Source organism: Cornus florida, unplaced genomic scaffold, assembly GCF_030987335.1.
Source record: "Cornus florida cultivar Cherokee Brave unplaced genomic scaffold, ASM3098733v1 CherokeeBrave_3.0.0_Hap2_Chr10, whole genome shotgun sequence".
Lineage (NCBI taxonomy): Eukaryota > Viridiplantae > Streptophyta > Magnoliopsida > Cornales > Cornaceae > Cornus > Cornus florida.
The window spans coordinates 85,889,179-85,900,076 of NW_026775580.1; the positions used below are offsets into that span (position 1 = coordinate 85,889,179).

Genomic DNA, 10,898 nt, shown 5'->3' on the forward strand with positions numbered 1-10,898 from the left:
TTCTATGTAGTAACTCAGTTGTAGAACACTAGATATCAGTCCTAAATAATGGAATTTTCTATATGGTAAAAAATTCCTTGCTTCAACTAATCGTGGATCGTCATAAAAGACCAAAGTAGCTGTTTCCTATATAAAATTATAAACTTTGCTGGCTGTTTAGGATAGAATTTGTCTGAATATAGAAATCCAAAACACTCTTACATAGAATTCCTCATGTTATAGTCATAAGTATGTGGATTTATTAGGATAGAATTGGCCTAGTCTAAGGAAGAATTGGGTACCAAGTTGAAGGTACTGGTCCTTATTTAAGTCAAGCAGCTAGCTTTAAGCTGCCGCTATTACTGAAGGTTCATGTTTCTTCGGCTGTAGAGTTGAAGATTAGCCTATATTTATTGAGTTCAATATGGTCATCTAATACTTGTAGTGTTGTAGGATCAATGTTCTTCCTCAAAGGCCACTACTTGGTGTTAACCTGCTTAGACAAAAAAAATTCATATTCCATGACAAGCACGAAATCACATTCCCATTGGTTTGGGGGAGAGGGGAGTTTGGAAAGGAGCGGAGACAAGAGAGAGCATGATAGAAAGCAGTAGCAGCTGTTGAAAAAATGATTCTAATTCTGGCATAAATTGGCAGATAATGTTCCGAAATACTTGGTTCAAATTTGTAGGGACAGAATACCAGACAAATTGCCTAACTAAGCTTTTAGAAATAGGGTAATATCAAACGTGAGTCCATGAGGACCATGCATGGAAATACCTTCTGCCAAGATCTGTTTGCATATCAGCTTCTGAGATAGAAAGCCGAGGTGGACATCCATCAATTACACATCCAACGCCCCCACCATAAGATTCCCCCATATGTTGTAACTCGAAAATAAGTTCCATATGTACTCCCAGCAGCCTGAATCTCTGTGAATCAGTGTGCAATATGTCAAATTTTAAGCTCTAACTTAGATCAGATCAAGCAGGCAAGCAGAAGCATTCAAAAACAAACAAATAAATTCTCCCGTCAGGAAAATATTTTGAACAAGCCTTTAGGATTTTATGGTAACTTATTCTGAATGCAGATTGATTCTTCAAATGTTTAAAGCAAAACTTATCTTACAGGAAAACTCTCAGCATAAACATACACAAGTTTTGAAACTAAAAGGCTGAAAGAAAAAGAAAGATTAAATCAGCATATCATATTGCTGCTTAGAAACTGTGATAATAAGCTGCAAGCCTACAACGGTGCGACCTCTGTAGTGGCATCGACTGATCCTGATTAATAACCAGATACTGAATTTAAGTACAAAATAATATTTCAACAGTCCAAATTCTGTATTTTTTTAGTAATTTCTTAATCATGCATCACATATCACGCATTTTTTCAATTGTCGATGTCACCAATCAGCCAAAACATCAGCTTACAGAATACATGGTACTACGCCCATTATTAAATGCAATAGCATTTTATTACCTCCAATCAAAGATTCACTTGTTTGATAATGATACTCCCATCAAGAAATGCAACATAGCTTGATCAAATGAACAATCAACGTGGTCATGCTTGATAGTGAAGGGGAAAGCATATGCTAGGTTTTTATAATAGTCAAGGACACTCTGCAGACTATTTTTTAAAATCTAAGATCCATGTCAAATGCTTTACTGTTGTAGAGACTGACAAACTCTAATGTAGTGAACTTTCTTTAATTTTTTGACAAGTTGAATGTAGTGAAATTTCTTTATTTTCTTTTATTGGCAAGTCGAATACGGAATTTTCTTAAATCATTGTATGTTTTAAGAAATATATATAATGCTCAATTATTCGTTCATAGCTTGTGTGCTTTATAAATGTTTTGATAAACTCTTCAAATGTATTAATAAATCTTCTTTGTCCGGAAATCACCTATTAAATAAGCCATGCTTAAGCTTTAATCCTGGGATTATTTCTTTGACACACTGAACTTGCTTTGCTTGAGTTAAGACAATGTTAATACTTGCTTTGCTTGAGTTAACATGAAGAGTAGATCTTTCAATGTACCTTATTATAATGCTTGCTTTGCTTGGTTTAATTTTGACAACTTTACAACTTGCTTTACATTAATTCTCTTACTTCAACTATTACATCTTTGTAGGTCAAAGCTAGGATTGCGGGTTACAGTTGCCGTTACTTTTTTTGTTGCCGCTATATTTTTTGTATGGCTCATAAAGAAGTTGCAAGAAGATATGAAGAATTTTTGTTTTATTTTGGTTAAGTAAATATATAAGGTGAGGAACATGTACTTATTTGAAATTTGTATATGGCTAATTTTTATATAAAACAATGATTTGGAATTGGTTATATATATATATATATATATATATATATATATATATGTGTCAGTTGTTAAAAAAAAAAAAAAAAAAATTAGCCACAGTCATGCACCGTGGTAGAAAGTCTTTCTTTCTACCACGGTGCAAAACCGTGGTAGAAAGTCTCTACATTACTACCACGGCTGTTTCCACCACGGTTCAAAAACGTGGTAGAAAGCCTTTTCCACTGTGATAAAAAGTCATTTTTCTTGTAGTGTCAGGTTGGTAGCTCTACCTTGGCCTGTGGATGAACTAGTTATACCATCAAAAGCATCAATGGTTCAAACACAGGTGTGTTCTTTGTTAGAGGTGATTGGAAAAATGAGTGCAAATCAAAATGACCTGCATGAAACAATATCTCAGCTTTCAGCCGCCATAATGAATAAGCCGGCTCAGGCTAGGAGCTCCAGCAATCAAGAATCAGCAACTCAGCCGATTTTGTCACAATTTGTTCAGCCGGCAACGGCCGCTGAGCGATCACAACCAAGGCCGCCTGTGGTTCTACTTCAACTAAGCACGACAACAAGTTTACCACTAAATTTGCCACCGGTTTGGGTAGAGAACCAACCGCAGCCAAATATTTCAATTTTTCAGCAGCCGCCAACGACGAATCAGCATCAGCGGCCAAAGGTAATTCCTCCGAACCCTTCTCAGGTACCCTTTAACTCGGGAGGCAATTAAGTAAGGTGGAGAGCTCCAAATCCACTTTATGCTCAGGAATTACCACAGCCGGGACTTGGAGGGAAACATTTGGCTAATCAGCCACAAGATTAGCTAAATTATAATCAGTCACCGGTGAAAAATCAGCCACCAGTGGTAAATCAATCGCAACAAAAATGGCCAGAATATCAGCCTTATGCTTCCATACCATAACCTTCGACACTCGGGGGGTAGCCGATGGCTAATCAGCCACAAGGCTGGCCGATTTATAATCAGCCACCAGCGAAAAATTAGCCGCAAATGGTATATCAGTTAAAACCTTTGGGACTCGGGGGTAGCTGATGACTAATAAGCCAGAAGGCTGGCCAAATAATAATCAGCCACCAGCGAAAAATCAGCCACTATTGGTAAATCAATCACAGCAAGGTTGGCCAATTTACAATCAGCACCTGTGGTAAATCAGCCGCAAGTGGTACATCAGCTAAAACCTTTTAACTCGGGGGGCAACTAGATAAAGTCGATAGCTCAAAATCCACTTTATGCTCAGGAACCACCACAACCAGGACTCAGGGGGCAATTAATGGCTAATCAACCAGAAGGCTGGTCGAATTATATTCAGCCACCAACGGAAAATCAGCCACTAGTGGTATATCAGCGAAAACCTTTGGTACTCGGAGGGCAGTCGATGGCCAATCAACCGCTAGTGGTAAATCAAGATTGACTAATCATTGATCAGCCCAATCAGCCAATGGCGGTCGATAAGGTTCAGCTGGCTGATGTTATTAAGCAAGAATATGGTAATGGCCTCAGGCGAATAGGCCGACCAATGTACAAAAAGCCCTATCCAGACACATATGACTTGATAAAGTTTCCTAGATGATACAATGTCCCTAACTTTGTGACTTTCAGTGGTGAAGGAAACCAATCAGCAGTAAAGCACATCTGCTGCTTCACAGTTCAATGTGGTGAGGTTGGTACAAACCCTTGGTTGAAGATGAGACTTTTCCCAAACTCTTTGAAAGGGGCAGCCTTCGCGTGGTATATTCATCTGCCACCAAATTCCATCTTTAATTGGCAAAAGATGGAAGAAATATTTTTCACTCAATTTGCCTTATCAAGCCAAAATCAGCCACATGCGACACTCGAACATCTACCGTATCGGCCAAAAGGGAGTGGGTGATATTGGAAAAAAGGCAATTGAAGATGACACTTTGAAGTTCTCCAAAAAGCTGTCGGAAGTCAAGGGGGTCGACAATGATCTTTTTATAGTAGGTCATAATGTGATCGGCCACGCTCCCAAAGAGAAGGTTGATGAAAGGAATCAGCCTAAGGTTGCTGAGAGTACACATCAGCCACTCCAAATGCCAAAGCTGTGGAAGAATTAGAAGAATAATTGAGAGAAACACAATATGCTCTCATTCAACATGGTTGTTGTCCTCAGTGGAAGGTTATTAACCAAGGTAAAGTGATATTTACAAGTAAGAGATGAAAACAATAAAGGAGCAATGAGAAATACACATACTTGTTTATATCTACAAATTTAAAAACAATAAAGGAGCAATGAGAAATACACATACTTGTTTATATCTACAAATTTATATTCAACTAATATAACACATAAATAATTAAAATTTCAAAATTTATTGATTACGTAAGGTTGATATGGACTCATATTACCTTCATAAAGTCAGACACAACTAACAAAGAATCCGTTTTGTATCCAGCTTCCTCAAGAACATGGGTCAGAACTTGCTGTGCAAACAGAGAACATGACCAGAAATATGTCTGTTAGCACCAACTCTCATTGTCTACAAACCATGCAATAATTATATCAACATAGCATGTCGTGCATCCTCAATCATTAATCATGAGTACTACCCACTTTCAAGTCCTTTAACCAACTTCTATTAGAGTTCTGAATTTTAAAAATAAAAAAATAAAAAAGTTTTACCATTTGATTGATACATACTTTATAAATTGGATCCATTAGTCTTACATTTTTTTTCCTTTAGTCAATTTAACTCACCAGCTAGTATACAACATTGTCACTCGCCACCAACAACAATTCGAATATAATCTTCATACGAAACTTAACCATTGAGGAATCCCAAGATAAGAATTTGGTGGCTCAGATTCTTCACAAAAACTTTTTTTTATTTTATTTTTTTTTTTTTTGATAACCCAGAACTCCCTGAGGTAGGGCCCTTCGGACCCACCTCCAAGGCACCAAACTAGGGATACTGCAGCCGGCCCTATAGCTACATCACCAGGTTAGTCAACGAAACTAGAAGACTTGGTGGAGGACTCGAACACTGGCCTCGTGTGTGCCAGGCCCAAGATTTTGCATCCTAGAAGTTGAACAAAATGAGTAGAATTCTGATCAACTACAGAGATGACATACAAAACTGGAATTTTATTGCAAACTAAGATCAAAGTGGCAATAGCAAAAATACAACCCTTTCTTTGGATCTTGGGATGATTGGGAGAAAGGAGAGAACAATATGATGAAGAAAATGTTCCAAGATGATCTCGAACGAAACAATTTTAAGCATTTGCTATGTTTTACGAATATTGGAGAACATGTTACTTTTCTTTTTTCACTATTCTTTAAGAGTTAAAATTAAAACCTAAGTTTCCGTTTCTCTTCATGTTACTCCTCATCAACCAAAAAACAAGCTTCATGCTCTGGTTGGTGTAGGGAATTACGTTCATAGTATCATCATTTGGGCATGGATGAATTTCCAAGTACAGCTAAATGATTAGTTCAGATGAGTTAAATCATTTTCTCTTTGAGACCATAGTTATAATATCAACCATTGTGTTTGAATTTTATTATAATATTGCTTCAGAAATTTCGCTCATAAACCAGAATCAAAGGTAAATGAAAATACGACCCAATGCAACAAAAATAGAAGCCAACCTACCTTTGTTGTTCAGATATAAATTGCCCTGTCAAGTCACGCAAAACATCCAACATATCACTGAATGTGACTTTGCCATTGCCATCCGAATCATAGACCTTAAAGATGACTACAACACAAATTCCATTATAAGAATCAAAAGTGGAAATTTTGAGAAAGAGAGAATGAAATCACATTGGCAGGCTACAAATACAGAATGTAATTTTTTTCCCGGTCAATAATAGAAAGAATAATTTCATTCTACTTTTTGCTGCAAGCTTGCGCGAGAACTTAATGCAGACAAGAAAGCCACAAATTCCTTGAAATTCAATCCATCCAGCATCCTCAACAATCTCTGGAAAACAAAAATAAATAAATCAAAAGTACATATCTATGAAGCCAATGTATATGTGTATCTGTATACATAAACATGTAGGGATCATTTGAGCTTCAAAACCCAACCCAATTTTGAGACCTTTTTAAAACATTGAAAATATGGTCAACATGTTTATAAATCTTCAAATCCGTGCAAAGTACGAATTTGTGGACCCCAAAAAAAAGCGACTTTGAACCTGAGATAGAGGATTGACGGGGATAAAAACTCCTCGCCGGAAATGAAGCCACCACCGTTGCGATCCAGCGGACAGAACCTCTCATAGAGAGACACTATCTCCTGCTGCGAAACTGCAGCACAAAAGATCAACCCACACTTAACAAAGAACCCTAAATCTCCAGCATTACAAAAATAAAATTATATGTCTGTGTGAGTATATGTGCTTACAGGTGTTATTACAGTGTTCTTGGACCTCCTCGATGTCATATTGAGTAAGCATTGAAGATGTATTGCCCATGATTCCCAACAAAACTGAACCAAGAGATTAGAAATCGACTGAGTTTGAGGGTAACAAAATTATAAGAACCCTAATTTCAATTATTTGAAAGATTGGATTTTGGGAGGGTTTATTCAGATGGGGTTTGGTTTTCTGCTCTCAACAGAACAGAGGTCTGTCAAGTTGTCAACACTACGTCAGCTATTGGATCGCGTTGCAAAAGCCCTTGATGTTGTAATTGAAATTGAAATTGAAACTGAAACGTTTTGGTAAATTACGCTAACCTTATTAAGATTTGAACAAATCACACATAAGTAGAACATTTGAAATTTATTATTTTGACCTTAAAATTTGGACATATGCTTAACAATTCCCTCTTTCCATCAAAACTTGTAAAAAAAAAAATAAAAAAAAAATTATAAAATGACTAAGCTACCCTCACACTCAATATTTATTTATTTATTTTTATTTAAATAATTTTTAGAAGGGAGTAACGGTGGTGGAGAGAAGATAGAAAGTAATAAGAGATGAGTTAGAAAATTAATTTTTTTTAGATTTTACAATATATTTTGTATGATGAAAATATATTATATATTAGGGTATAATTAACTTTTTATAGTTTTAAGAAAGGTTAGAATAATAAACCTCAAACGCTCCATTCATGTGAGATTTGCTCAAATTTTAGGAGAGGTAACTGTAATTTACCCTTAAAAATTTATTAAAAAATGTGAAAGGTTTTTATGATACCTTTCAAAAAATATAAAAGATAAAAGAATAATTATTTTGCTACGTATATGTTGCGTTGAGTGAGTTGCATATAATTAAGGACGGTAACGTATAATTTGGGTTGTGGGCCTATCCCACAATTATTGTGTGAGTGATGCATAAGGAATAGATATTGAGTGCTTCCAGCGCATTGAGCTTATTCAAGTCATTAGTGTTGTGCATGTACGGCTCGGATGAGCCCAGTATATTGTGTTCTGGCGCATTCAATATCTTATCATGCGTAAGTATGCCACAATAATTAGGTATTATTCTATACTGATATTTAGTTCGGTAAAAGAGAAGAAAATTGAATATGAAATATTCTTAAAGAAGAATTTTTTTTTTTTTCTATTTTTTTCGGATTAAATTAAAGAAAAAGAAAAAAGAAATAATAATTTATTTTGATTGATAGTGTAAAAGGAAAAAGAGATGTAAAGAAATCACCTCAACGACTTGTAATAGAAAATGAAAAAAAAAAAAAAAAATGAAAAAAATGAAAAATTCATTTGGTTGTCCCTGTTCATAATAAATGAGGGCCACAACGACCACGATGATGATAAGATCAATAAGTGCAACAATGAATATCATTGTGAACTCGGATCCAAGTTGATGTGATACAAGACCATTTTTCCATGGTGCAACAAAATCCCCTTTAGTTCTATTTAAAGACCGTTAAACACTACCTTTCAGAAAAGGAAAAAAATCTTTGTTAACCGTTAACCTTGAGCTCTTCAATTGTAGAAATTGATACAACAATGTTAGCCAGATGTTGGATGCATGAAAGGAATACTTTTTAATATATTGTGATATGACACTGATGTGAGACACGGTTACAAAAGATTACGAGAAGTGCAGCTACTCTTCAATCAATTGTAATACGATGAAAAATAAAATTACTTTGCTGAAAAATGTATTTAATTTGTTAAAAAGTGTACAACATCACTACTATAAAAGAAGTTATTATAGATCATGTTCTTTTACCGATCGCTTTCAAGCCTCAGTTCTAAACTTCGAATTTTTTAAGGACAGTCCAATTTGGTTCAGGACTGGAGTAGTATGGAACTAGACCGTGTGCACTTGCAAAAATAACCCAGAGCCCACGGGTTAGCCCAAGCCTAGTCGGAGCCCGTATAAACCTAGACTGGCCCAACACTATAAGAGGATAGGGTAGGACCTGGGTATAGAGTTCAGTCCATTGCTCGGCTCGCCACCCAGGCCCCTCCATCAGCCCGCATACACTAGCCCGTCCAGAAATTCCCGATCTTGCATGATATGCTTTTCTGAATAAATAATTTGTGAGGTTTAAAAAGAGTAAACAAGAAGGCTACAAAGGAGAAAAGAACGCTACAAAATAAAATTAAAAGGGATAATTTCACTGATACCCCCAGTAATTTGGCCAAATATCAGTCTAAAATATCTTTTGAAAATAACTATCACTTAGGTCCATTTTCGCTTTTCCGTTACAGCCTCCGTTAAAAACATGGGAAAAGACATGTTTGTCCCTAATTTTTTAATCATATTTATTTCAAAGTATCAGATAACCTAATTACTATTATACCCCTATTTAAATTATACAATTAAAATGACTCTTTTCTGGGGAGTCATATATATATATATATATACACACACACACACACACACACGCACACACACACTCAACCGAAAATTGAAGACCACGTTGGTGGAGGTGGCGGTATGGTGATGGTGGTGTGTCGCCAGTGGAGGTGCTAACTCGGACCTTTGCCACCACCGAGTCTAACTCGGACGATGATGGCGACGATGAATTTCAGATGATGGGCGGCGTAAGGCAAGTGATGGGTGATGGCCGTCGAGGTTGTAATCCGACATTCCGACGGTGATGGGCGACGACGAATTTCAGAATTCCCCTTTCTCTCTCTAAAAAACCTCCAATTTCAGAATTTCCCCTTTCTCTCTCTAAAAAACCTCCAATTTCAGAAAGGCTTTGGTGACTCGCCGGTTCAACATCAACCTTTCCCTCCCCAGAGACGCCTTCGATGTCTTCGTTTGCGCCAAGACTGCCCTCGATCTTGCCTGCCCTGCCGTCGTCTCCTGTGCCGACATCATCGCTGTTGTTGCCCGGGAGCTCGTCACCATGATGGCTCACCTACCCCGCCGTCGTTTCCTTTACCTGATGCGCCACCGTCTCTTGCGCCAAGATCCACGCCGGTGTTGTGGTGGTGTTGTACTTGTGTGTGTGTGTGTATATATATGTCAGATATATATATATAAAATTAGAATCCTTGCCGGTGTTGGTGGTGGTCGCCGGTGTTAGTGGTGGTGTTGAGGAAAATTGGAATCCTCACCGGTGTTGGTGGTGGTCGCCGGTGTTGGTGGTGGTGTTGTGCTTGTGTGTAATATATATATGTGTGGGGGGGGTAAAAATGTCATTTGAATACTTAAAAAAATAATTTAATTAGTCAAATTAAAGTCAAATGAGGGTAAACATGTCATTAAGTGGGTCAAACCAAAGTCAAAGGGTAAGAATGTCTTTTTACATGTAAAAAGTGGTCTGACACACCTGTCAACTAACTTTTGGGGTGTGAGTGAAAAACGGAGTAAACGTTTGTAATGTGAGTGATAGTTATTTTCGAAAAATATTTTAGACTGATATTTGGCCAAATTAGTGGGGGTGTCAGTGAAATTATCCCAAATTAAAATGAAAGAGGCCATCAAACACCAAGTTAATAAGAAAGAATAAACAAATAAAAGGGCTTTATATTGGATATTAAATAGGATAACAACAATTCACATACAAATGGCAACTTTCAAGTCTAGGAAAAATACAAGGAACTACTTTAAATTAAACAAAGAAGAGCAGGACAATAACTAAATTTTTACCTCAATCTAAGTGGTGTCAATCATGAAATTAGTGACAACTTATGTATGGTTAGCCTTATCCTAAACTTAGGGGTGTCATTGTACTTTTACCCTATGTATTTTTGTGCCATCAAGTTGTTGGGAAACGTGCTAGTTTTAAAAACTTTTCTAGGGATTTTAATTCATAGATTTTGATTCATCACATAGAGACAAGTTTTATGCAAAAATAAAACATGATGTATCATTAAATTAAAAGATTGAATACTTACATCAAGATTTGAGTAAACCTTAAATCTCTTCTCTAAAGTGAATGTTCTCACTTATTGTAGATCCCTTTTGCTAGACACCTTTTCCATGGATCTCCATCTTCTTGGTAATAGTCTTGCCTTTAGGAATCACTCATAAGCCTCCATGAATGACCTTGGAAAACTAGGCTTGTGGAAGCCTCCATTAGATGAGAACACTAACCCTAATTTTCTAGAGAGAGAAAATTTATTCCTTTTTCCTTCTCATAAAAATCGCCCCTAAAATATACATAAATCATGTATAGGCAACATAAAGATAAAGAA

The 10,898-nt window shown here is 36.5% G+C and overlaps 2 long non-coding RNA genes across 2 annotated transcripts; both read right to left on the minus strand.

Annotated features, from left to right (window-relative positions):
* Positions 1 to 554: 554 nt before the first annotated feature.
* On the minus strand, positions 555 to 6,098 carry LOC132279671 (uncharacterized). Its single transcript, XR_009471376.1, has 3 exons — positions 5,921 to 6,098; positions 4,674 to 4,748; positions 555 to 911 (listed from the first exon to the last, which is right to left on the minus strand). It is a non-coding gene; the product is annotated as an uncharacterized LOC132279671 (long non-coding RNA).
* Positions 6,099 to 6,119: 21 nt separating this feature from the next.
* Positions 6,120 to 7,132, minus strand: LOC132279672 (uncharacterized). The gene is made up of 3 exons (XR_009471377.1): positions 6,678 to 7,132; positions 6,469 to 6,580; positions 6,120 to 6,251 (listed from the first exon to the last, which is right to left on the minus strand). It is a non-coding gene; the product is annotated as an uncharacterized LOC132279672 (long non-coding RNA).
* Between the last annotated feature and the right edge of the window lie 3,766 nt (positions 7,133 to 10,898).